Source organism: Delphinapterus leucas, chromosome 3, assembly GCF_059928025.1.
Source record: "Delphinapterus leucas isolate spDelLeu-1000000601 "Yukka" chromosome 3, BTC_Dleu_Yukka2, whole genome shotgun sequence".
Taxonomy (NCBI): Eukaryota; Metazoa; Chordata; class Mammalia; order Artiodactyla; family Monodontidae; genus Delphinapterus; species Delphinapterus leucas.
Window position 1 is genome coordinate 154273168 of NC_143131.1, and position 27331 is coordinate 154300498.

General features: G+C 43.8%; 1 long non-coding RNA gene across 1 annotated transcript in view; it reads right to left on the reverse strand.

Annotated features, from left to right (window-relative positions):
* LOC149749807 (uncharacterized) overlaps positions 1 to 27331 on the reverse strand; it is a 180110-nt gene that overhangs the window by 83559 nt on the left and 69220 nt on the right. The gene's annotated exons all lie outside the window — the stretch shown is intronic.

A 27331-nucleotide genomic window follows, 5' to 3' on the forward strand; every position in this document is an offset into this window, starting at 1 on the left:
CACCTGAAGAAGAAAGCAGTCATCGATTTTAAGTCCAATGGGCACATTTATGACAATCGGATTGTGCTGAATGGCATCGACCTCAAAGCATTTCTTGATAGTCTCCCAGATGTGCAAATTGTCAAGATGAAATGTCCTGATGGAGGAGACACCGCAGACAGCAGTAATACAGCTCTTAATATGCCTGTCATTCCTATGAATACTACTGCAGAGGCAGTTATTGAAATGATTAACAGAGGACAAATTCAGATAACAATTAATGGATTCAGTCTTAGCAATGGACTGGCAACTACCCAGATCAACATTAAGGCTGCCACTGGAGAGGAGGTTCCCCGTACCATTATTGTAACCACACGTTCTCAGTACGGGTTACCGGAAGATGCCATTGTGTACTGTAACTTCAATCAGTTATATAAAATTGACCCATCTACTTTGCAGATGTGGGCAAATATTCTGAAGCGTGTTCCCAATAGTGTACTGTGGCTGTTGCGTTTTCCAGCAGTAGGAGAACCTAATATTCAACAGTACGCACAAAATATGGGCCTTCCCCAGAACCGTATCATTTTTTCACCTGTTGCTCCTAAAGAGGAACATGTTCGGCGAGGCCAGCTGGCTGATGTCTGCTTGGACACTCCACTCTGTAATGGACACACCACAGGGATGGATGTCCTTTGGTCAGGGACACCCATGGTGACTATGCCAGGAGAGACTCTTGCTTCCCGAGTTGCAGCTTCCCAGCTCACTTGTTTAGGCTGTCTTGAGCTTATTGCTAAAAATAGTCAAGAATATGAAGACATAGCTGTGAAACTGGGAACTGATCTAGAATACCTGAAGAAAATTCGTGGCAAAGTCTGGAAGCAGAGAACATCTAGCCCTCTGTTCAACACCAAACGATACACAATGGACCTAGAGCGGCTCTATCTACAGATGTGGGAGCATTACGCAGCTGGCAACAAACCTGATCACATGATTAAGCCTGTTGAAGTCACTGAGTCGGCCTAAATAATGACCGTGTGCACAGGAGAATTACCCTGTACCTGAGCCTCAACCTTCTGGGGGAAAGGGAACTACTTTTTCCTTATCCGTACAATACCATGTTGCAGATGGGTGACAGACAATGATCAGAAATAGCACAGCCAGACTTGCTTCCTGCATGATCATGATCGTGATAGGGAGAGACACAAGAGATGGGAAACTGCTGTTCCACAAGGAGTCTCCATAGAATTTTGCAGCAGCCAGGTGTCTGGAAGGTCTGGAAGGTAAGTCTGGAAGGTCTGATCTCCCTTGGTCTTCCATGGGATGGATGGTTAGTGTGGAAGGGAGATAGAGATTGCCCAGCCGTTTTGTGATTATCATGGATTGATTGAGTCTTCTGGATTAATATTTTTCTTTATATTTTGGGTATTGGAGCTTTTAAAAATGTTTGGTTTCAGGTATTTTTATTCATGTGAAGTGTATATGATTCTCTTGAGATAAGGTTTTAAGCTAAAATATTCCTTGTTTTAGTTTCTGAACTCTACAGATAAATGGGGACTTTGCTGCTGTAGTCTTTTTATAGGTTTTATAAACCACTTGAGCCTACATCAGTCATTTTAGTTTGTGACATAATGTTTGGAACTATCAGTGCTTTGTTGGTTTATAGATGATGGCTTAAATTCTTTTCCTGGTCCGTTTCCTTCTTCCCTTCCCCCCACTTTAAAAATTCTCCTGTAACTTGGCGAAGAAAAAACCAAGTCTGATTCAAAACCTCCCAGAGTGTTTCTCTTAAACACATCTTCTGATGCCAAATGAAGTTTCTTAGGAGCGATTATTAATTCTGAAGGGCACAGTTGTGGTACTGTCACTGATGATAATAATAATGGATTTTTGGCCTAGAGTTTTGACCTATTTCACCAGTGTTTTACCGTTGACTGCCCCTCTATGCTGCTTCCAAAAGTGATAGTGTGTGTTAAGATTTTTACTTTCATTGCTAAAGTTTGTTTTTTTTTTTAGTGGGTCCTGTCCTTCCTTTTTCTTTCAGCAGAAATGAAATCCCAGGTAAGTATAAGTATTCAAATATTTGATCAGTAAGTCACAGTTATCTCCAGTACATTAAATAACTTTCATCAAAAAACATGTTATAGGTAAAAAGCTCTGAAGGACCAGCTATGTATATGATAATTATGTTTCAGACCTTCTAGGGTATTATATATAATAACTTGTCTTCTGGACGTGGTCTTGAAGTCTTTATGGATTCAGCCTCAGTAGTAGCGAACTGCACTGCTACTTGGTTTGGAGTACAAATTAGACTTTAGCCCTCCTGGAGGCTGAGTTTTTGGTACTGAAAACCATAGGAATGAAATTATTGTATTTCAACAAAGGATCGAAGGCTTGAGGCTTAAACAAGGCAACATATGTTTGGGAAGCAGTCAGCCTTGAGAGCAGGTAAGGACATGCCAGGCATGCGGCCGCTGCTCGAAGGGACTGTCCCTACTTGTTCCCCTCCTTGTTCCATTCCATGGGAGATAAATCACCAGGGCCCAGAGATCAGAAAGAATGTAAAATGAGACAAACAAAGCTGTCTCCCCCCTGCACATGCAGGTTATTTTTGATGCTTCTGGTTTTATGGGTTTTCTCCCAGGGAATTTAACCTTGAGCCGAGACAGTCTGTAGATAATGTAAACCACCATCTGGCCACCTTCCGATTTCTAGTCTATATAATCTGCAACTGTAGCATAATAAAATTTGCCTTGCAACCATCAGTTGTCTTGGTCCTTCTGACCCCATCCGTCGGTGCTACTTCAGTTCCTTACCCCTTCCCTTCTGACCCTGGGCGGTGAGATCCTCTTTCTCCGGCTGGTCCGCGGCAAGTGGCACTCGAACAGGGACCTGAAGCGTGAAGGCAATTAAAAGAAAAAGAAAGTGCAGGTAAGAGAACCCTTATGCAAAATATGTGTGGCCACCAGTAAAAGTGAAACTAATAGAGGCATAAGGCAATAGTCAGAAGTAAAATAAGATGGGGCAGAAGGGCTCAAAGGAGTGTGAATTATTTGCTCAGGTTTTACTTTCGATGCTTAAAGCTCGGGGTAATAAAGTTTCTACCTCACAGTTGACTGAATTTTTACAGCATATCCATGGTGTATCTCCCTGGTTTCCTGATGGCAGCTCTGTTGACATAGAAATCTGGCAGAAAGTTGGAGAAGATTTAAAAAATTATTATGAGTCTCGAGGGCCTACTCATACTCCTGTTGTTACATATAGTTTGTGGACTCTGATAAAAATATGTTTAGATTCTTCTCATGATAGTGTTGATTTGAATGTAAAGTCAGAAAGACATAAGCCTCTGACAGAAGGAGAGACTGTATTATCAGCTACTGTGTCGCCACTTCCTAAACCGAAAGAGCTAATTAATTTAAATATTTTAGATGAAAAGGAACATTTGGACTTAACAGATGAGGCTTTTAAACATAAAAGAGAGAAATATCCTGAGGATGATTTTCTAATGGCTATGATAGATAAGTCAGTGAAAAAGCTGCAGGTTAATAAGGACTGTCTTCCTCAAAAATCTACATCTGTAAAAATGCTCAGTCCCTTGCAGCGCGCTGTACGAGGAGCAATAAAACGAGGAGAAGATCCTATTTTCCGTTGTCCCGTCATAGAAAGACCTGATTCTAATAATCCTCAACAAGCTACTAAGGAGCATCAGTCTCTCCCTTTTAAAGTTTTGAAAGATTGAAAATCTGCCTGTGCTCAATATGGGCCCACTGCTCCTTTTCCTACTGCTATGGTTGACAGGAGAAGCTCTTCCCCCCCGCCGATTGGAAGTCTATTGCACGAGCTTGTTTAAATGGTGGAGATTATTTAATATGGAAGTTTGATTTTTATGAACGGGCTGCTGAACAAGCAGAAAAGAATGCTGCCCATAATATTCCAGTTGATTATCATATGCTGATTGGGGAAGGACAATATCTTTCTTTACAAGATCAATTAACTTATCCCTTTGTTGCTTATCCTCAAATAAATCATTTGGCATTACAAGCCTGGAGGAAATGACCTTCTACACACAAAACTGAGGATCTTTCAACAATTAGACAGGGACCTGATGAACCATATGCTGATTTTGTAGATAGATTGTCACAGGCGGTGGGGAGACTCATTGTGGACGGACTCACTGGTACAATTGTAGTTAAGCAGCTTGCTTTTGAGAATGCTAATAATGCATGTCAGGCTGCGATTCGACCTTGGAGAAAACGGGGAACATTGGAGGATTATATTCGCCTTTGTGCAGACATTGGGCCTACTTACATACAGGGTGCTGCTGTGGCTGCAGCATTAACTAAAGTGGGGTTTAAAAACAGTCAAAAGAAAACAAAGACTTGTTTTAAATGCGGAAAGGCAGGTCATTTTGCTAGAGAATGTAGATCTTTTAATTCTAACCCTAGTCCTTCCTTCCCTACTCAAAAACCTCCAGATGGTCAGAAAATCCCTGGTTTATGCCCTAAATGCAACAGGGGAAAACATTGGGCACAAGATGGTTGCTCAGTGGCCCACAAGGATGGGCCACCACTGTCGGGGAACTCCTCCCGGGGCCTTCCCCGGCCCCAACAAATAATAAGGGCAATGTCTGTGTATCCTCCTCAAATTATCAATCAGACATTAACCAAAAACAAAAACATACAATATCCTCGCTCTCCAGAGCAACACCAGGAAGCGCAGGACTGGAGCTCAGTACCTCCGCCCGATATGTATTAACTCCTGAAATGGGTCCTCAGGCCCTCTCTACGGGCATCTGTGGACCTTTACCCAAGGGTTTGATGGGACTGTTATTGGGAAGAAGTAGTGTCACCATGAAAGGTTTAACTATTATGCCAGGAGTCACAGATTCTGACTACGAAGGAGAAATAAAAGTCATGGCACAAACTATTAAAAATATAATAACTATTTCTCCTGGTGATAAAATTGCACAATTGCTACTTTTGCCCTTTGTACCTCATGGACAAATTTGACAACATCAAAAGAGAGAAACAAAGGCTTTTGGATCGTCTAATGCTGCCTACTGGATTCAGAAGATAGGGAAAGAACGTCCAGAAATGAAATGAACCATTAATGGAAAGGTTTTTTCAGGTTTGTTAGACACTGGAGCTGATGTCTCTGTTATGACGCAGATACACTGGCCTAAACATTGGCCCATTAGTCCTACTATTACAGAACTTCACGTAATAGGACAAAGCTCTTCTCCTATGCAAAGTAGTCAGTTTTTATTATGGCAAGATAGTGAGGGCCATTCAGGATACTTCCAGCCTTATGTTTTGCCTGGGCTGCCTTTAAACCTCTGGGGCCGAGATCTATTAAAAGAAATGGGAGTATTACTTTATAGTCCAAACTTTCAAGTCTCTAATATGATGTTGGATCAAGGATTTCTTCCCACAAAAGGGCTGGGAACAAATCAACAAGGAACTGTCTATCCTATTGATGTGATAATAAAAAATGATAGACTAGGTCTGGGTTTTTCTTAGGAGCCTTGGATTCTCCTCCACTCACTGCTGATCCAATTACTTGGCTGACTGATGACCCTGTATGGGTGGACCAGTGGCTCCTCACAAAGGAGAAATTAGAAGCTGCAGAACAATTAGTACTGGAACAATTAGGGCATTTAGAAATTTCCAGTAGTCCTTGGAATACTCCTATTTTTATTATCAAGAAAAAATCTGGAAAATATAGGTTATTACAGGATCTAAGAGCTGTTAATAAAACTATGCTAATAATGGGAGCTCTTCAACCAGGCCTACCCTCTCCAACAGCCATACCACACAATTATCATCTTTTAGTTATAGATTTAAAAGATTGTTTTTTCACTATTCCTTTGTTTCCTGAAGATAGAAAACATTTTGCTTTTAGCTTGCCTTCCTTAAATTTTAAGGAAGCCATGAGGAGATTTCAATGGGAAGTATTGCCTCAGGGCATGGCAAATAGTCCTACATTATGCCAAAAATATGTGGCTCAGGCCTTGACTCCTGTGAGAAAAAGGTTTCCATCGTTATATCTCATACATTATATGGATGATATACTTTTAGCCACTGATAATATTTCTTTATTAGAGACTGCTTTTCAGTTTTTACAACAGTCCTTGCAATCATTTGGCTTGGTCATTGCCTCAAAAAAAATTCAAAGACAATCTCCATTTTTATATTTGGGAAAATACATTGATAAGACTACTATTAGGCCTCAAAAACTGCAAATTCGAGTTGATAATTTAAAAACATTAAATGATTTTCAAAAATTACTTGGAGATATTAATTGGCTAAGGCCTTCCTTAAAACTTACTACTGCTCAATTACAGCCTTTCTTTGATGTTCTTAAAGGTGACTCAGATCCTTCTTCTTCACGCTCTATGACTCCAGAAGGATTTCAAGCTTTACAAATAGTCAATAGATCTATCAGTTCTACACAATTAACTAGAATTCATACTCACCTTCCAATTTTCTTCATAATTTGTCCAACTCCTCATGTGCCTACTGCCGTCTTATGGCAAACTGTTGGAATTATTGAATAGATTCATATGAAAACTACACCCTCTAAAGTTATTAACCCTTATTATGAACTTATTAGTAATTTAATAATGCAAGGTAGAACTAGATGCTTACAACCTATAAGTATAGAACCTTCTCAAATTATTATCCCTTATTCAGTTAGTCAACAAAATTGGCTTTTTCAACATAGTAATGAATGGGGTCTTGCTCTTGCAGGATTTTCAGGTACCTTGGAATGCCATGACCCTGCTGATAAATTGATCCAATTCAGCAAACTTAACTCATATCTTTCCTTCTATAATTAGGCAACAGCCTGTTCCTCATGTACCTTTGGTTTTTACGGACGGTTCTTCTTCAGGAGTGGCTACTGTAATCATTGACGACGGAGCAAACCTCATTAAAGAAACTTCCTTGACTTCAGCTCAACGTGTTGAACTGTATGCTGTCATTATGGCTTTTAAACATTTGCCTTCTATATCTTTTCACTTGTTTTCTGATAGTAAATATCTTATTAGCTTATGATTTCTTCTGGAGACTGCGACCATAGGACATACTAATAACCCTGAATTATCATCCTCTTTTCGTTTGCTTCAACAGCTTATTCGTTCCCACGATGGTCCTGTTGCAGGTCTGTATATCCGTGCTCATTCTAACTTGCCTGGTCCATTGACTAAACTTAATGCGACTGCAGATGTTTTAACTCGATGTAAACGTGATCTTTATCCTGTACATTTTCCTCCCAAGAATAGAGTTGAAGTTACTCCGCCTCCTCAATCTCTTTTCCCTAAAGCAGGACATGTCCCAATTTACTGTACTCCTCCTTTCCGTTCGTCATGCTGTCAAGAATGGCTAATGTACTGCATTCATTATCTTCATACTGTTGATACTCATGGTCCATGTCCTGGACACCCTCATATTACGGTAAGTTATGATCAGACTGCTTCACAAGCAGCACAGCCGTTGCACGCTCTACACCGTCAGTCGACGGCTACATTACACACACAATCTTCCCTTACTCGTGAAGCCGCCCGACAAATTGTTAAGCAGTGCCCACAATGCTTACCTCACCTTCCTGTTCCACATTATGTTGTTAATCCTCGTGGATTATTACCTAGACATTTATGGCAAATGGATGTTACTCATATCCCGTCTTTTGGGAAATGACAGTTTGTTCATGTCACTATCGATACTTACTCTGATTTCCTCTGTGCTACAGCACAGACCGGAGGAGCTACTAAACATGTTATCACTCATTTATTACACTGTTTTGCTTTCATGAACCTTCCCAAAATTATTCAAACAGATAATGGGCCCGCTGCTTTTGCAACATTTTGTAATTCATTACAAAATTACCCATATTACAGGCATTCCATATAACCCTCAAGGACAAGGTATTATAGAACGTGCAAATAGATCTTTAAAGCTAACTATTGAAAAAATAAAAAGGGGGGAATTGTCTAGAACAACACCACGTAACCTTATAAATCATGCTCTGTTTATTTTAAATGTTCTCACTGTTGACAAATTTGGCTGCTCTGCAGGGGGAAGGTTTGTGGCTGAGCCAAGATTGGCCTCTTAATCTCCGGAGGTCCTCTGGAAAGATCCGTTAACCAGCACTTGGCGTGGTCCTGATCCTGTGTTGATTTGGGGACGTGGTCACGTGTGTATCTTATCCCAGATCAGCGCCTGGACCTTGCTGGCTTCCTGAGCGCTTAGTCAAGCAAATAGATGGCTCGCCACAGCTCACCTAGTTCAGAAGATGAAGAAGCTCTGCACCTCTCCGGAAAATTTGACAGTGTTGATTCAGAAAAAGAAGAAGAAGAGGAGACCACTTGCCAGGACGACTCAAAGGAGTGATGTTCCAACTTGCGGACAAATTAAACAACTGGTTTCACGAGCTCAAGAGTCAGTGAAACAACAGAATAATCCTGTTACACCTGTAACTTTATTTTTGGTTCTGTTGGCAACCATTTCATGTGTTCCCTCTGTTAATGCAGCAACTTACTGGGCCTATGTACCTGATCCTCCACTATTACAACCCATATCTTGGTCTGAAGCACAGTGTCCTGTATTTTACAATGATAACTGTTTATGGGCCTCTTATTGGGAATATAAAACAAATCAATATGTAAATTATACTAACTGGTTTAGTACCTATCCTGTCTGTCTTAGCCCATTGCATCTGGAAACTGGATGTGTAAAGGCTATTAGTTATGAGCATACAGATGTTTATGAGGGAACGGATCAATCAATTAGTTTGTCAGGCTGTCCAGGCATCCTTCGTTTTACAGGAACCAACATTACTCTTACATGCCCGGCTACCAGCCGACGAGAGGATCTTAAGGATACCATCATTTGGTATAAAATGGGCAAGCTATTAATATTAGAGGTCAAATCTCATACGCCTCACCACTTAGGGATTCCGCTATTACTATAGCCAAGGTTACAGGTGAAGATTCAGGAAATTATTTCTGTATGAAGCGTTTACTTGGAGGACAAGGGATACTTATAGCTGGACATAAGGTTACTATGCTTAACAGAAAATCAAAAAACCAATTGCCTCCTTTTATGACTGTTAACTTTCCTGGATCCAGTTTTGAACGTTGCAATGCATCTTGGAATAATAACCAAATATGGTGTACTATAGATTATACCAAGGTGTCAATTCTTATCTCTTCTTTTCCCATCATACATAGGTTTATCACATTTCAAAAGAACAGGGATATATGGAAACTAGCTCTAACTTATTCCAGTACACCTGTTAAAACTTGTGTTGCTCCTCCATATACACGTTTGTGTGGTTCTATTAACATTGGTAATTCTTCCAAAGGAGGATATAATATTAGCTGTGTTAATTGTACTTTTAGCAGTTGTATGTTCCCTTCTGCAGGAACGCAATCTGTGCTTATACTAAAGCAACCCATGTATGTTATGGTGCCTGTACATCTGAGAGAACCTTGGTATGAAGATACTGGAGTACAGGCATGGGTGGAACTCTCTAAAGCCTTGCAGAGAAGGAGACGCTTTCTTGGGTGGCTAATAGTAAGTTTACTTGCCTCGGCTGCTCTGTCTGCTACCGTGGCTACTGCCGGTCTTGCTCTTTCACAGAGTATTCATCATGCTCACTTTGCTAATCCGTTATCTCAACATACCAGTCTTGCTTTATCTTTACAAAGTCACATAGATTTACAGATTAATAACAAGTTAGGTGAATTTAAAAAGGCAATTTTGGGGATTGGAGATCAGATGGCAGCATTAAAATTGAGGATGCGTGTAGCTTGTCATGCAAAGTATACATGGATGTGTGTTACTCCTTAAAAGTACAGTGACTGTATTTGGGAATGGGAAAAAGTAAAAATGCATCTGCTGAGTGTTTGGTCAGATAATAATATTAGTCTTGATCTTAAGAAATTAAATGCTGAAATTCAGGATATACAAAATACACATCTTGTTGATGTTTCGCCAGAAGATGTAATTCAAACTTTACTGGATCATTTAAAGTGGTTAAACCCTCAGTCTTGGATTACCGGAAGGTTGTCAGGATTTATTACCCTGGCCATAATTTGCCTATTATTGATAATAATCTTCTCATGTCTGTTTCGTATCCTCATGCAACAGTATACTACTCTCGGCACTAAACTTCATGGAATTATTTTGCAGCAAAAGTTAAAACATAAAAAAGGGGGACCTGTGGGAAGCAGTCAGCCTTGAGAGCAGGTAAGGACATGCCAGGCATGCGGCCGCCGCTCGAAGGGACTGTCCCTACTTGTTCCCCTCCTTGTTCCATTCCATGGGAGATAAATCACCAGGGCCCAGAGATCAGAAAGAATGTAAAATGAGACAAACAAAGCTGTCTCCCCCCTGCACATGCAGGTTATTTTTGATGATTCTGGGTTTATGGGTTTTCTCCCAGGGAAGTTAACCTTGAGCCGAGACAGTCTGTAGATAATGTAAACCACCATCTGGCAACCTTCCTTTTTCTAGTCTATATTATCTGCAACTGTAGCATAATAAAATTTGCCTTGCAACCGTCAGTTGTCTTGGTCCTTCTGACCCCATTCGTCGGTGCTACTTCAGTTCCTTACCCCTTCCCTTCTGACCCTGGGCGGTGAAATCCTCTTTCTCCGGCTGGTCCGCGGCACACATGAATATATGGTTTTGTCTTGCTGTACTGCACCTGTGCTGTCTAGTAACAGATGTTTTGTCTGCTAGTAGCGTTCTGGATTATGTCTCTCCACAGCGCTGAGGCAGTGCACCTATTCTGTAGTTGCAGCTGATGCCTGAATGTATCCTAGCTGACAAATTATTGATTAATAAGAACTTGAATTTCTGAAAGATTTGTACTGTTAACCAAAATCTGAGCAAGGAGTCTCAAATGTAATTCTTAGCCAGAATTACATGTTAATGAACCATTTAACAGTGTGAATCAAGGAACATCAGTGTAAGGATTTCTTTTAATTTATTTTTTACCTGCTTGAAATATCAGTTAAAGTTTGCCAGCTTGGTTGCAGATGAACGGACGTTTGAAGTTCACCAAACTACTTGATGTGGGATAGGATAATAGACTTCCAGTGCCCTCAAGGCTGTGACCTTGCAGCCATTTTACATAGCACATCCTCCTCCTATAGGGATGAACCTTTCCCTGGCCCAAAAAGTAGCAGCTCTGTTGAAGCTTTGCTTATTGTAACAGGCTTTTGTTTCCAGGTTACATGTCTGTGGAAGACTTAATTCTGCATAGAGATATAGATATTACTGGAAACTAATTGTTTTCTCTATTATACTCTGATTTATCAAAAAAGTAAAACATTTAAATTGTGCTACATAAATTCAGAAGTTGTCTTGCAATCTTTAAACAATAAATGAATGAGTTGCCCTTAAAAAAAAAAAAAGAATTAAGCAGTTAGGCTTTGTGGGCCTTATACAGTTTCTGTAACTTCTACGCTTTTTTCTTCAACAACCTTTCTAAACGTGAGAACCATTATTAGCTCACAGTCCCACAGATCCAGGCTGAGAGCCTGATTTGATTTGTGGCCATTTTTTGCCGATTTCTGCTCTGCGTCCTTACTGATGCAGAGGAGGGGGACCATGTTTGAGTAATCACTTCTTTGAATCAACTATTGGTCTTCTGGGGCTTGTCCTTACTCTCCTACAGTCTCTAATCAACATGGCGTCCAGAGAAATCTTGTTAAAACATAAGTGAGATCATGTCACTTAAGTCTCTTCAATGGCTCCTTCACAGGAAAAGCAAAGTCCTCAAAGTGCGCCCACAGCCCTAGAAATGTGGGCCTCTGTTTCCTGTCTGACTGTTTCCTTCTCCTCTCCACTTTGCTCCCTCTGTTTTCCACACACTGACATCCTTTCTGCTCCTTGGATACTCCAAACCCACTCTTGCCTCATTGCCTTTCCATCTGACTGTTCCCTCTGCTTGTACTATTCACTTCCCAGATATGCACCTTGCTCCCTCTCACAACCTTAAGTTCCCTCTTATATTTTATCTTCCCCAGAAAGCCCTCATCGACCACTTAGTTTCAGATTGCAGCCTCCTCCTACCAGCTAACAATCTCCATCTCCCTTCCCTGCTTGCTGTTTTTCTCCAACACTTACCTGATATACTATTCTATCCATTTATTTAATTTTTATTTACATATTTATACTTATGATTTTTTTTTTTTTTTTTTTTTTGCGGTACGCAGGCCTCTCACTGTTGTGGCCTCTCCCATTGTGGAGCACAGGCTCCGGACACACAGGCTCAGCGGCCATGGCTCACGGGGCTAGCCGCTCCGCGGCATGTGGGATCTACCAGGACCGGGGCACGAACCCGTGTCCCCTGCATCGGCAGGGGGAATTTCAACCACTGTGCCACCAGGGAAGCCCTATACTTACGATTTTATATTTGCTTATTTACTTTTCTCTCCCCTCTCAGCTCAAGAGAGACTATATTCATCTGTGTTAATCACTGCTGTGTTTCCTGAACATGCCTATAAATCATACTGAAGAATGGTGCCTGAAATTTGGTAAGGGATCAATCAATTTTCTTGGCTGGATGAAGAAATGTGTTCATAAATTAATGAACAGATCTTCGGGGCTTCTGACTTGAGGACTAATGGGAAGAGGATGGCAAATGGTTGGGACAGGTAACTGCAAGAAGTAATATTTGGAGTACTCTGATAGCTATCCTAACAGATAAGATTGTGTTCATTTAAGTAGTTTTAATGAGAGAGCTGGGAACTAGGGACACACAGCATTAAGGTTTTTATAATGCATTCTGTAGAGTTCTTTTTAAGTCTGTACAAATATCATTGAAAATATATGCATACATATACACCGCTGTTACTTTACTTAGTGCTTTACGAGAGCCCCTCAAGGAAGGGGTAGTAGCAACTCTCAGCATCCTTCCTTTATGATGAGCTTAATTTATTCAAAGTTACATCATAATTTATTTGTAACTGTGAAACTAGACTTAGTTATTTAATAGACCCTCCCTTGAAACGTATGACATTAATAAAACCAACAAAACTTTGTTCTGTTTCCAATGATAGACACACTACAGACTCAGTTATGGGCCATCCAGTTTAATGAAGGGAAGAAGTGATTTAACAAATATAGAGCAAACAGAATATGAAGTTTTATCCTCCATTAATATTAGTAATGGATAGTGTGGGCTCCAATGCCTTCAAGATAGCGTGAGACCATCATCTCTGTGTCATGGGCAGGGGGATGTTCAGCCAGGATGTCTTTCACTGTCACTGAGAAAAATTTCCATAGTATATAATGATACCTACTGAAACTGATATGGGGCATTTGGGTAATAAGGAATCCATTAGCATATTTTTCCGGAAGCGTTGACTACAAAATGAAGACAGTAGATTTGGACACTTTCAGCCATGAAGAAGTTGTTTGGATATTCATCTTTATGCCTAGTGAAATAAGCTTATTTCATCTCTGCAGCTTCCCGTATACCATTTTCCCACCTCTGTTTTATGTTTGGCAAGACTTTTAGAAATTGAAAGTCAAGTTAAAAAGTGAGTGACAACTTAAATGATATATGGAATATTTTGCTGACTTACAAGAGCATGCAGAATTAAATATGACCCAGTTCAAATGTTTATTTTAACGTGTATGTTGAGGTGGAGTTTTCAAGGTGCCAGAAAACGAGAATTCACCTTCCAGTGTGTGTTACCAGTTCTGTTCATTGCACAGAATCATCTTCATAAAACATACTGTTTTCTATGTACCTGGTATATATCTCAATTAGTTTGAAGAATTTCTCAGATACCTCTTAATACGTAGTGCTCCAATTCCAATCTTGCCATGCCCTGTACCAGTGACACAGCACACAGGAGTTTTGTTTCTCTTTATTTCTCTGGGTTGTTCAGAACCCAATGAAAGAACAATGGAATGGGATCCAAGAGATCAGGGTTCGTGTCCCAGATTTACCATAAAATAATTGTGTCCTCTTGGGAAAATTATAGTCATTCTAGGTCCCTTTTCTTTACTTTGACAGAGCTGCACTAGATGACCCCAAATAATATAGCACTCTTTCAGTAGTAGCTTAGATGTCATTGGTATTCTGAAACAAAGGAAGACAATGACACATGGAGCTGTGCAACATCTCTGTAACTGTGTTGTCTTAGAGTTGCCTCCATTTTACAGATGATAAGATGACTGTGCATAGAAGTAGATGTTTGGAACCAGCGGTTCCAAAGTAAGTGGAGGTAAACCACAAATTTCCTTCCTTCCTGAAGCTCACTTAGCCAAAACATAGGCTTCTGAATATTAAGCTGTAAAGCATATTATCAGTACATTTTAAAAGAAGCTATTCTTCTAGAATTTCCAATTAATAGCAGGAGGTGTTGAAATTATTAAAAGATCATTTAATTTTGTGAGATTTACAGTTCTATTTTCCTGTCAGGCAAGTTGTATTAGTGCCAGACAATCATCTGAGCTTCTGGATGCTTCTCTGAACCTCTTGAAGTTTTCTTCTTGCTATCTGAAATTCATGCCAGATAAGCCTTTTTCTAGAGCGTATGTACAGACTTGTGTATTTTTATATAGGAAAGCGATGCAGTGAGTCAAGTCGGGGGTTCAGCCCTCATTCTCAGAGTGGTATTGAGCTCCTGGTGAAATATCATCATCATTTCGTCAGAATCGAAAAGCAGTTATCTCAGGTGTATAATCCCATTAACTAGTTATACATTTACGTATGACACATGTATTCATTGTACCTACGAGGTGTGTTCTCTCTGGGAAGTACAAAGCTCTTAGAGACATAGGTTGTTCATTTTTTGGTTTCCCACAAATATTGTGACCCTTTGAGCAGGAAGGTCTATATTTTACTAACATGTAGAACCAGCAGTTAACACGGTGTCTAAGATGTAGTCAATAAATATGAAATAGATAAATGAACACATTTTTATGTAAGGGCCAGGACATGGACAAATAGAAATTTTTCATTTTCAGTCACAAAGCAACAACAGACATAAAAATGATACAGACAACAAGTGCTACGGTCGTTCAAAGAAGGCATAGAACAGATAGAAGGATCTCCTCTATGGCACAGGGAACTATACTCAATATTTTGTAATAACATCTGTATGGGGCACCTGCTCCCCACCAGGCCCTATGACAGGTGCTTACATACTTTCCCTCTCCCCCATCCTATGGGGAAAGTACCTCTGCTATAGATTTAACATTTGCCTCCCCCAAAATCCATATGTTGAAATCCTAACCCCCAAAGTGATGGTATCAGGAGGTGTGGCATTTGGGAGGTGATAAGGTCATGAGGGTAGAGCCCTCATGCACAAAATTAGTGCCCTCATAAAAGAGACCCCGCAGAGGTCCCTCGACTTTTCTGCCATGGGAGGTTACAGAGAAAACACGCCAACTGTGACCCAGGAAGAGGATACTCACCGGACTGTGAATCTGCTCGCACCCTGATCTTAGACTTCCAACCTCCAGAACTATGAGAAATAAACTTCTGTTGTTCATAAGCTACCCAGACTCTGGTATTTTGTTATAGCAGCCCAAATGGATTACGATAACCTCTGTCCTTAGGTTTCAGACCCAGAAACTCAACTTTGTATAGGTTACAAGAACCCTAAAGCCACTCAACCAGGCAGAGGCAGATTTGAAATTTAAGTCTCCAATTCCACATGTAAGTCTATCAGACCCTGTCTCCAGACATGATGTCATGAACAAGAGCTAATGCAACAAAGAGTTTACATGCAGCAAAACAATTAGCAAACAAAGTAAGAATATAGTAGACCGACTGTTTTGGTCACCCAATAGCCATTCACCACTCTTCCAGTTGAACAGAAGCCATGCCCCGTGGGCACATTCAGCCCTGCTGTTTTCACTTCCCAGATTTGAGGGGTAGGAAATTATTATCCCTCCTGGCCATCAGCACCCTGACCTCTACCACCCACCGGGCCAGCTTCAAGAACAGCTGGATCCACCTGTTCAAATGAAACAGGTCTGCTCTCTGTGGTGTTGGCTTCTAGTTCAAGCAGCTCTCCCCACATGATAGCAAAGCTGGCTCCCAGCGGTTGCAAGCATGAATCCTACCAGCCTAGCAGTCCCAACAGATACCTTTTAAGTATTTTTTCCCCAAAGCTCCAGTTAAAAGTCCTAGGCTGATTCCAATTTGATCTGCTCTGGACATTTTCTTTAGAACCTAGAAGGCTGCCAGACAAAACACAGGATGCCCGCCTCGTTAAAGCTGAACTTCAGATAAACAGTAATTTTTTTATAGAAGTATGTTGCATGCAATGTTGAAGACACCCTAAAAAGTCGTGGTTTTCACCTAAGGTTCAGCTTTAACTGAGCGCCCCGTGTGGGCTTTGCCGGCTGTGGTGGGCGCCGAGCGGGGTCGGCGGGGACGGGGGTGTGGGGGTGGGGTGGGGGTGGGGGGACTGTGGCCCGAGCCGTGTTGCACACCCAGCCCACAGCGTGCAGGGAGAGAGGGGCAGCCTCGTCTCCGCTGCAGGAGCTGAGACGGGGAGAAGGGGAGCGCCCCAAAAGGAAACCAGCTGCCCCTCCCAGGAGAGAGGAGATGGCTGTTCAGCAGCCAGAAACAGCAGAGGAGCCCGAGCACCGAAGCGGCGGCCTCTGAGGACGCGGCGCACATATTTCAGGTGGGCGAGCGGCACGCGGGCCGGTCCGTGCGAAAGAGGGGAGCCCGCGCCGGCCCCTCCGCCTCCCGAGCCTGTGCGTTTCCCTAAAAGAGCAGCAGCTGTGCAAACTGACGGTTCACAGTTGTGATAAATCTCCTTAGGAAAGCACTTCGATTAAAGTCACATCTAACTAGAACGCAAGAAGTCACCCCTGAACAAACCAATTGGGAGAGGGGCAGCTCTGGGCGCGCACCCACCCCGCTGCTGTTTTGCTTTCCCCGCAGGACGAGGGCCGCTCACTGGGTCGCGGGGACAGCGCGCTGTCTCAGCTGGGGAAGAGGCGCTTTCTCAGGACACATGCAAAACCCAAAGTGTGAAAGGAGGCCTTTATTCCATTCCTTTGGGGGATTTCTTAATGATGTAAAGCCCAACTTGGTTTCAGATCTGCCTGTCGTTTCCGTGACAGGACCTTCCTGGGGGGTCCACCAGCAGCGGGGTGGCCAGGCGCCACAGGGCTGTGCTCTCCTTCCCAAGCCAGTTCATCTCCATCTGTAGCATTTTCAGAGAAACTCTCGGATAGGTTTTCTCCAACAGGTTCTTTTTCCTTCACTTTAGAAAGTCATTCTCCTGCACAAAATGAACGGCCTGAAGACATCACTGAGCCTCTTTTTCTCCCAGGGTCAGGGCCAGCACGGCCCCCAGACCACAGGGGCGCAGGACCTCACAATGGGCTTCAGGCCTTCCCCTCCCCTCCCGCCCCTCCCACCCTGTCCTACCCCTCCCCTCCTCCCCTGCAGAAATCACATCCCTTTCTCCAGACTCCCCACTTCAGCTTGAATTCCAGCAGATCTTTACCCTGCCAGTTAGTAATTCAGGACTAATTAGATGATTGCTTTCATTTATGGTTGCAGTTGGGGCGGGGGGCGGGGGGGGATGAAATGGCTTTGCCCCTATTCTTGTTGGAAAAATAAATCACACCCACTGTCACTTGAGATCTTATTTTTGCCCCCAATCAAGCAAATTAGCAGCGTGGTTCATTTTCCCAGCATTCACTCCTGAACAGACGGCAGTGCCCTGGAACGTGGCTTAGAGCTGTGTGGTCAGTGCAATTGTTTGGGGCTGTTTGTGCCGACAATGACAGGAGACGCCTGCCTCCCAAAAGTAGAGTGGCCCTTGTCTTGATTAGGCCAACGAGCTGCCCGGAGCGCTGCCCGCCCGGCTTCTGAGGTAGATGTACTCCGCCATCTAGTGGACATGGGGGCTCACTGCAGTGTGCTCGCTCTCCCGCCTTTCCTTCTGGCCGGTAAGGACAAGCAATAATGCTTCTTGTAAATTCCTAAAAATAGGGAGGTCTCATTATATCACCAGGAGTGAAATGTTTGCCTCAACGTCTGTAATGAAAGTGCAACCCCATGCTTGCACAACGTCTGTCTTGTCAGTAGCCCTCTTTCATCCCGATGTTTAGGTCCAAGACAGGATCGTCATTGTCTGAGCAATGGCTATCTCTGTGAAGCTGGGTAATTCTCCCCTGTCCCAAGTAGTGTGGGAGGAGACAGTGAGCACCTTCAGAGGCGCCTTCATCTCTGCAGCCTCGCCATCACTCCTCATCTCGCCCACAGCAAGCCCGATTCCAAAGTGCACAGGGTAGAGGCGTTCGAAAGTTGGCTTGTTCAACCAGGGGCATTGCCACTTCCCAGCCGGAGCCACAAACACACCCACATCCTAAGACTCTTTTCACTCTTGGCGTTGAGGAGGTTCCCACTCTGTCCCCTGACTACACGCAAGTCAGTGTCTCTTTCCTTTCCGCTCATTCTACCTACATGAAGAGCACGTTGATCTCCCCAGTTTTAACACAGGAACCATGATTTTCTTGGGTTTTGTGTACTGGGGAGGGGGGGAAGAGATTGGGAGAGAGAGCAAGTACATCCCAATATGGAAGGGCTTGGGGCCGTGGTTCTCAACCAGGGGCAATTTTGCACCCAGGAGACATTTGAAAGTGTCTTGGGACACTTTGGATGGTCACAGCTTACGCGAGGCTAAATGTTCTTCCATCACAGGACAGGCCCACAGCAAAGAAGCATCCAACCCCACCCAGCAGTCGTGCTGAGGCTGAGAAAGCCTGGTTTAGGCTCTCAGATATCACCCTCCAGCAAGCCGGTGAGAGCACTGATTGTCCTCAAATGGGCCACACTGCAGAGGCTGTGGATAGATAATTCATCCTCTCCCAAGTCAGTACTGACCACCGTTTTTCTTCTTTTAGACTCTTCCATTTTAAACATAATTTAGCTGTCTCTTTTTTGTCCCTCTGCTCTGCTGGGAAGAGAAAGGATTGGAAAGGGAGAGGGGAAGGTGACAGAAAAGGGGGATTAGAGGCCTCACCTGTTTCTCCTGGAGAAGCTGGGCACATTCCTCCCTCACAAGCTTTGTGACACAGCAGGGTACAATTAAAAGCACAACAATTTGCTTGTTATTCAAGTCAGGCATTAGTCTGGGTAATGGCATGCTTGGTAGAGAGATGGATTTCCTTGTTTGGAGCTAAGCACAGGACTAGCTGAATTCTCCATGGAGAAATCTTGATTTGTTCAGGTCTTTCATGTTTTCTACAGAGAAGGGATTATGTCTTCCTAAAGAGGGGCCTTGCTTAAAAAGCTACAAAAGTATAAGAAAAGGATTTAGGGCAGAGGGGGCTGTGGTTACGTAGCTGAGGGGTACAGGGAATTTCAGAGCCAAGGATTATTTAAAGCCATAAAGTTAAAAAAATAATTGGTTTAGGGACTCCCCTGGTGGTGCAGTTGTTAAGAATCCACCTGCCAGTGCAGGGGACATCGGTTCGAGCCCTGGTCCGGGAAGATCCCACATGCCACGGAGCAACTAAGCCCGTGCGCCACAACTACGGAGCTTGCACTCTAGAGCCCGCGAGCTACAACTACTGAGCCCAAGTGTCACAACTACTGAAGCCCACGCGCCTAAAGCCCGTGCTCTGCAACAAGAGAAGCCACCCAATGAGAAGCCCGCGAACCGCAACGAAGAGTAGCCCCCCGCTCACCGCAACTAGAGAAAGCCCGCGCGCAGCAGCAAAGACCTAAGGCAGGCAAAAATAAAAATAAATAATTTTTTTTAATTTATTAAAAAAATTAGTTTAGCACTACTGCATCCGTGCTGGCGAGTACGCTGTAAAGGCAATTAAGCATGAGCTAAAATTCATTTTACTTTGGCTAATTACTGCATGGATCCAGGAGAGGGAGCGGAAAGAAAACATGCCCCCTCCCTGGCAATCAGGGAGGACGTTGGTTTTGGTTTCTTTGCCTTATAGGCACGCTTATTAGTTGGGGTGCCCAGAATCCAGCCATCACAAGGGCCTTATTAGTTAAAACACAGGAAAATTGTTCCCTCAAGGCAGAACAGTGAATGCTCTGCTGTCCCAGTGACCAAGCAGAAGCCACTACTAGTTTTAACTCCATCAATTATTGTTAGCCAGAGAGGACATGACATACACAGTCCAGACTTCACCCATGTGCCTGCTGAGCCTGGGTCAGGGGCTCTCAACCCAGAGCAACTCTGCCCCCCTCCCCCCAGCTCCCCGCCCCCCGGACAATTGACAAGTTCAGGAGGCATTTCTGCTGTCACAGCTGGGGAAGGACTGCTGGCGTCCGCTGGGCAGAGGCCAGGGATACTGTAGGAGCAACCCACAATGCCCAGGACAGCCCACAGCAAAGAATTATCGGACACAAAATGTCACCAGTGGCAAAAGTAAGAGGTCCTTGTGTAGACAGAGGCAATTTCCTCTCCTTGAGTAGGTGAAGGTCTTCAGAATCTCCACTTCCTCAAATACATAATGGACAAGTCATCAGATGACCATATTTCATGCTAACACGCTTTTCTTCCCCCTTTTCTACACTGGGTATTCATTCTCCCACTTCAGGAAATCGAGTGACACTAAGAAAAACTTGCCCTGGAAGGATGGTCCGCGGGGGCGAACCGAGACCCAAGTCGCTGCCTGCCCTCTCCTTCTCCGATTCACACACACACAGCCAAGAGAAAAGACAGCGAGCTTCTCTGCAATCCCCTGGTTCGGAGTTTTGAGAAGCTTTATTCCCTTCTCTGAGATTACCCATTCTTCCCTGCATGAAGCATGTTCAGCGAAGTCATTTGTCCTGCAGCTTTACAGGAGTTCAGATCCCGCAGCAGTGAGATATCAATTTCCTCCCTGGAGAATGAGGACTCCCCCTGAGGGAGGTTAATGCTCAGGACAGGAGCATCCCTGGAGCTGGTGACAGCCAAGGGGCTGTGACTCAGGACTGTCCCAGGCAGGCCATCAACTCTCTGGGAGAGCCTCAGGGATGTACTTAGCCTCCCTTTACAGGAGGTGAGGAGGGCAGAGTGCTGCAGACGGGGAGCGGGGCGGCCACACCCAGACTAAACCCTAGCTGGCACCCTGCAAGAGACAGAAAACCTCTCCCCTCAGGTCCCACCAGCCCTGCTCTCCCCTTCTGTGCACCCCTTTCAAATGCGTTTTCCTGCGTTGCCCCCTCCCATTCAATCCGTTCTAGGTACAGCAGTCAGGGTGATCCTGGTGAGTCCCAAGTCAGATCGTGTTGCTCAGAGCTCAAAACCCTTCAGAGGCTCCCATCTGGATTCGAACAAAAGCAGTCTTCTCCCCCTCTCCCCCTCCCCATTCCTCTCTCTCTCTGTCTCTCTCTGTCTCTCTGTCTCTGTCTCTCTGTCTCTCTGACACACACACACACACACACACACACACACACCGTCCCTCCCCTTCCCTCAAGCCCTTCCAGACACACTGGCACGCTGTCCCTGGCTGTTCCTAGCAGCTCCCTCCCCATAGCCTCCTGCACTTACTATTCTCTCTGCCTAGAATGTTCTTTCTCTCCATAACTACAGGGGCTGCTCTCTCCACTCTGTCCACATGTCCCCTTCAAATTAGGGCAGCCCTCTTTCCCTTTGATGCTTTATTGTTCCCGTAACCTACATCATCTGGTAACATGCTAAAAACTTCCATGCTTTTATTTGCGGGTCCTTCCCTACCCCACCTCTCACTCCCAGATTGCAAGGATCTCTGTATAATTTTTTCACAGCCGTCTATCTCGAGGACCAAGTACAGTGCCCGGCTCCAGCAAGCACTCAGATATTCGCTAAAGAAATTAGGAAATGGACCAGGCTACTTAGCTTCAGAAGCTCTTTCATGGAAGTTCCCATCCCCTCCGTACCAGTTCTCAGCTAGTTGACTGAAGACTAGCACCCTGACAATGAGGCAGCTCTAAACTGTGAACGACAAAAATATTTACTGTGTCTCCGAGGGGCACTTTTGTTTGGTATTTTATTTTTTAAATAATTTTGTAAATTAATTGTTAAATTTATTTATTTATTTATTTATTTTTGGCTGTGTTGGGTCTTCGTTGCTGTGCGCGGGCTTTCTCTAGTTGCGGCGAGCGGGGGCTACTCCTCGTCGCGGTGTGCGGGCTTCTCACAGTGGTGGCTTCTCTTGTTGCGGAGCACGGGCTCTAGGTGCATGCACTTCAGTAGTTGTGGCACACGGGCTTCAGTAGCTGTGGCTCGCAGGCTCTAGAGTGCAGGCTCAGTAGTTGTGGTGCACGGGCTTAGTTGTTCCGCGGCATGTGGGATCTTCTCGGACCAGGGCTCGAACCCGTGTCTCCTGCATTGGCAGGCGGATTCTTAACCACTGCGCCACCAGGGAAGTCCATGTTTGGTTTTTATTTGTAGTGAAATGCACATAAAATTGTATCATCGTATCACTTATGAGTGTAGAGTTTAGACACGTTCAGGACATTCACGTTGTGCGGCAGCCAAACTCCAGAACTCTTTTCTTCTGGAAAAACTGGAACTCTCTGCCCTCCAGCAACCGCTACCCCCAGCCCCTGGCACCCACCATTCGACTTTCTGTCCGTATGAACTTGACCACTCTAGGTGCCTCATACAAGTGGAATTGACAGCATTTGTCTTTCTGTGACTGGTAGATTAGCATCATGTCCTCAAGATTCATCCATGTTGTAGCCTGTGTCAGAACTTCCTCTTCAAGGCTGAATAATATTCTGTTGTGTATATACCCCGTTTTGCTCATCTATTCATCTGTCAGTGGGCAGTTGGGTTCCTTCCACATTTTAGTTATTGTGAACAATGCTGCTATGAACAGAGGTATACAAAGTATCTTGCAAAACCTGCTTTCAGTTATGTTGGGTATATACCCAGAAGTGGAATTGGACCATATGGTAATCCTACTTTTAATTTTGAGGAACCACCATGATATTTTGCACAATGGCTGTACCATTTTACATTCTCACCAGTAGTGCACAGGGTTCCAATTTCCTACATCCTCATTAACCCTTGTTATTTTTTGTTTTCACAGTAGCCACCCTAATGTGTGTAAGGTGGTATCTCACTGTAGTCTTGACTTGTACTCTCCTAATGATCGCTGATGCTGAGCATCTTTTAAGGTGTTTATGGGCCATTTATGTATCTTCTTAGCAGAAATGTCTAATCAAGTCCTTTGCCCGTTTTTTAGCCAGGTTGTTTGCTTTGTGGTTGAGTTTTAGGAGTTCTCTGTACACTCTAGATATTAATCCCTTATCAGATATGTGATTTCCAAACATCTCCTCTCATTCTGCGATTGCCCTTTTCCTCTGTTGATAGGGTCTGGATGCACAGATTTTTTAAAATTTTCATGAAGTCCAATGTCTCTATTTTCCTTTTGTTGCCTGTGCCTTCGGTGTCATATTCAAGAAATCATTGCCAAAATCTAATGCCATTAAACTTTGGGGCACTTGTGCTTTTTAAAAGACCTTTTAATGACAAGTTCCCCAGTTTGGGGAGTTCAGAGCCCTGAAACCTAACTATAAGTGTTCCCAATGCAGAAAGTACATAAGAACCAGAGTGCTTAATCAACATTTCTGTTGGCAAGCGAGGTCCCAAGGAGCCTGTGGAAGCACAGCAGAAGTAACATGGAGGAATTTTAGGCATGTTCTCTGCCACCTTAGTTTCCTCCCTCTTTCTCCATATATCCCTCCCATTTTTCATTCCTTCCTTCCTTTCAGATAACATGTCTGGGGAAGGATATGGTGAGGAAGATGCTTTTACCTCACTCCCCTATAACAACACTGACCACCCCATGAGCCTTGGAGAAACAATTTGCCTAATTTGGAGAGAAAAACTCCATTCAAGCCCTGCTGGGATGCACGTTCAAATCTGCGTGACCACAAAACCCACGTTCATGGACCCACTTGCCTCTATTGCTTTTTTAAGCTATAGGAATGCTGGATGAGGAATGTTGTCTGTTATTAACTAGCAAAACACGATCCCCCTTTGAGCCTTCATGTCATTATCTATAAGATGAAAATGGACAAGAACATCTCCAGTGTTACTTTTGAAATTTTCAGTGCTATCTTACATGAAAATAACATGAAGACACAGAAGCAAACCTGCCTTATTCCCCCTTATGCCTTGACTTCTTGGCCTGCAGAGAGGCCTCCAAGAGCCTCCTTGGACGATCCAGGGTTCAGCCCAGCACTGAGCTAGACGACCATGGGCTCCCCTTCCGTGAGTGAGTCTTTGCATGACTGTTTTGGGTTTCTTTCCCTAGACTCCCATTTCTTAAACGTTTAACAGGAGAGCCAGTCACAGATCTCCCTTTCACCCGAGGGCTGGCAGGTCACGAGGTCGCCAATATTTGTTTTATGTACTGCTAAGAGATTAAGGGGCAGTATAATTTCAGAGAAAAGTTAGGTTCTCTGGAAGTCAGGAAGCCCAGCATCCTGCCCTTAAACACTCGAATGACCTTGAGCAATGAAAGGTCCCCAGACCTTCATTTCTCATCTTCAAATGAGAAGACAAATTGGACAACATCACTGTTTCCTAAAGTGTGGTGTGGACACCGCTGTGGAAAGTAAGCAATAGGTAGAAAAAAGTTAGGTGCTTTTATCTTATGCATATATCTATAAATACTTAAATAGCCTCTCAGCTCTACAGTATCTTAGCTATTATTGCTACAGCAAGGCTGAAGTCGGTGACACACACACAAGCAAGACCCAATGCTAGTACATGCGGTGAAGGTATCGCACCTTCAGGAATTGTCCTTTCCACCCAAACTGTCCAGAAAGATTGACACCGATGAAATGGATCGCTATTGTGGATCCTCATGTACCAAATTCCCATGAGCTTTGCTGAGAAGACCTCAGCAGTGCATCAAAGCATCCCTTTGATGCAATGTGAATAAGGTTTAAAAAAGTTATTAATGTGGTTAGTAACTGACTGCAGTTTGGGAAATCCTACACTTGATTTCTTGGTTTCTTCCACGTCTAGCTGTCTTTGACGTGTGACGTGCTTAGACAAAAGTCAGTGTGCTCTCTTCAGGTCAGTCTTAATCTATAACCTGTGTTATACATGTGCCTCATTAAGGACAAATTTCTAGTTCCAGATGGGGAATTTGGAGCGGGCTCTTTTTTCTCTAAATGAATGGGGCTCTACTCCAAGAACACAGACTTCACATATATGGGTATAAACACATACATACACCAGTCAAGTCACTTTCTATCCCTCTATTCACTGTTTAGGCCCTGAAGGTATTGTTTACAGCCGGACACTTGGCTTGCAGGGAAGAATCTCATCCACCTGAGATCTTAGGCCCAGTGCCTCCAATCCCCTCCTCTCTTTCTGTTAAATTTCTGCAAAGGCAGGAAGTACCAGAGTGATGCAGAGGTTGGCTGGAAGGTTGAGAAGAGGCCCCAAAGATGTAAGGCTTAGGATGACCCTGAAGAACAGATGGGGTTTGGGCAGTCGGCATGGAAGCTAGAGAAAATTCCAACTGGGCAAGGAAGGAGTGGGCACTATAAATGGGGGACAGGGAAAAGACTGGAACACAGGGTTTGGACTGGGAAGTAAAGAGGATGCTATAAGGCAGGTTCGAGGGGTGGGTTAGAGAGAGCATGATGGCCCGCTAAATCTTTTAAGCTCCACTCTGTGCCACTCACGTGCTACAAAAGGGTTTATTTCAGTGTGAGGTAAGATGTAAGTGCTACTTTAAGAATTTAACTGAACCAAAATGACCTGGGGACCAGGATGCTAGTCTACTGTTCTAGGTACCGTTCTCCTGGGGAAAAAAGCCAACGTACAATGGTGCATTAGTCTGTTTGGGCTGCCATAATAGAATACTAGAGACTGGAGGCTTAAACAACAGAAATTTCCTTTCTCGCAGTTCTGGAATTCTGCAGTCTAAAATCAAGATGCCAGCAGAGTTGCTTCCTTCTGAGGCCTCTCTTCCTGGCTTGCAGACAGCTGCCTTCTCACTGAGTCCTCACATGGTCTTACCTGTGTGTGTGCATGGACAGAGAGAGGCCGCTGATGTCTCTATCTTCTTATAAGGACACGAGTCCAGTCTGATTAGGGCTTCACCATTATGACTTTATTTAACCTTAATTACCTCCTTAAAGACCCTATTTCCTAATACAGTCACATTAGAGGTGAGGGCTTTAACTCAGGAATTGGCGGGGGCGGGGCGTTTCTGCCCTATGTGAGAGGGCTGGGAATGGCACAGAGCACATCCCGCTGAAGGCTGTGCCTGTGCTGCCCTTCCCACCTTTTCCAGTGGTAAGATATAGGCAGAGAGGGAAGAGCGTTCTAGAACAGGCTTCATGACTTGCTTCAGTTCAAACCTATTCAAACCCAAGGACAAGCATTCACTCTTGTGGACCAGCACAGCTTACCAGATTTTCAGGGGTTGGGGGAGAGTTTAAAGCCCAAATAAAGTGTTAATTTCTCGTTGGCCGGGGCCACAAGCCGCCCACACAGTGTGGGCAGGTAGCTCCCTCAGCATCCAAACTCCCTCTGTGGGGAAATGAAACCCCCGGGGTCATTTGGAGGAAAGGTGCAGTTTCAATACACCCATACAAAGGGAGTAGAGTCATAAGATTTATTACTTTCAAAAATAGATAACTAATGAGAACCTACTGTATAGCACAGGGAACTCTACTCAATGCTCTGTGGTGACCTAAATGAGAAAGAAATCTAAAAAGGAGGGGATATACGTACACGTGTAACTGATTCACTCTGCTGTACAGCAGAGACTAACGCAACACTGTAAAGCGGCTGTGCTCCAACAAAAATTAATTTAAAAAAAATGATTTCTTACTTATATATCCCAGAAGCAAAGGGACACAGTGAGCCGGGGGAAGGGCAGTCTTCCACCCCAGGTCACAAGCCAGCAGGAGATAGAGCAGGGTAGCAAGCACCTAGTCCTTACAAGGTGATTGGGGCAGAGGCTACTAACTTTTCACAGGCTTAACTCTAAGTGGTTATTTTTTTTTTAACATCTTTATTGGAGTATAATTGCTTTACAATGGTGTGTTAGTTTCTGCTTTATAACAAAGTGAATCAGTTATACATATACATATGTTCCCATATCTCTTCTCTCTTGCGTCTCCCTCCCGCCCTCCGTATCCCACCCCTCTAGAGGGTCACAAAGCCCCGAGCTGATCTCCCTGTGCTATGCGGCTGCTTCCCACTAGCTAGTTTACGTTTGGTAGTGTATATACGTCCATGCCACTCTCTCACTTTGTCACAGCTTACCCTTCCCCCTCCCCATATCCTCAAGTCCATTCTCTAGTAGGTTTGTGTCTTTATTCCTGTCTTACCCCTACGTTCTTCATGACCTTCTTTTTTTTTCCCTTAGATTCCATATATATG